Below are 953 nucleotides of genomic sequence, written 5' to 3'. Positions count from 1 at the left end.
AAAAAAAAAAAAAAAAAAAAAATTTGGGAAGAAAGAGTGTATAGGGGAAGCACAGTGAATAATTAAACATGAGGCACTTTGCAGAGGAGTCCAGTAACGTTAATTGACTATGTGTGAGTTCTCCAGGTTCCCCAACCCCGACACAGCTCTAATTCAATTTATCAACAGTTCATGCCTATAATGTGCTTATTACTGGAGTCGTGCAAACACAGATGCCCTGCGCACTGAAAATGGCATTTGGTCACAGGCGTTCAAAGGCATTGTTTTCCCAGCTAAGATTAAACTTCAGGCTAATTTGTTGTTTTCACATGTAAATTCTGGTCTCTCAAAAGAGTGGTTTGTTCTTCACATTGTTGTAAAGACTAGAACTGGAAAACGAGTCTAAAGGCAATTTCCTATTCTACATGAAGAAGAAATATTTGTTCCTACATCATATTTTGTGTGTATGTGGAGATGATTATTTTGATTTCTCTTTGTAAACACACACATGCCCATTTTATTATTATTATTATTGGGAGACAGGAGGAGGAATAATAAAGAACTCAGCCCCTGCGATTTCTTCAGGTTTCATACAATAAATAAACGTCACTTAAATATATAAATACAAGAGCTGAGGATGGAGCTCAGTTCATAGGTGCTTGTCTGGCACTTTCAAACCCTTGGGTTGAATCCTCAGTACTTCCTAAACTGAACGTGCTAGTGCATACCTATAATCCTAGCACATTCAGCAGGTAGAAGCAGGAGAATCAGAAGTTCAAGGACATCCTCAGCTAGTTAGTGAGTTTAAGGCCAGCCTGAGCTGCATAAGGCCTTGTCTCAAAAAAAGAAAAGGGGGCTGGAGAGATGGCTTAGCAGTTAAGAACACTGGTTGTTCTTGCAGAAGACCTGGGTTCGAATCCCAGCACCCACATGGCAGCTAACAACTCTCTGTAACTCCAGTGCCAGGAAAACCA

This window comes from Nannospalax galili, unplaced genomic scaffold (assembly GCF_000622305.1).
Source record: "Nannospalax galili isolate Female #2095 unplaced genomic scaffold, S.galili_v1.0 scaffold915, whole genome shotgun sequence".
In the NCBI taxonomy this organism is placed as follows: domain Eukaryota; kingdom Metazoa; phylum Chordata; class Mammalia; order Rodentia; family Spalacidae; genus Nannospalax; species Nannospalax galili.
Note: the sequence above shows the minus strand (reverse complement) of the source record.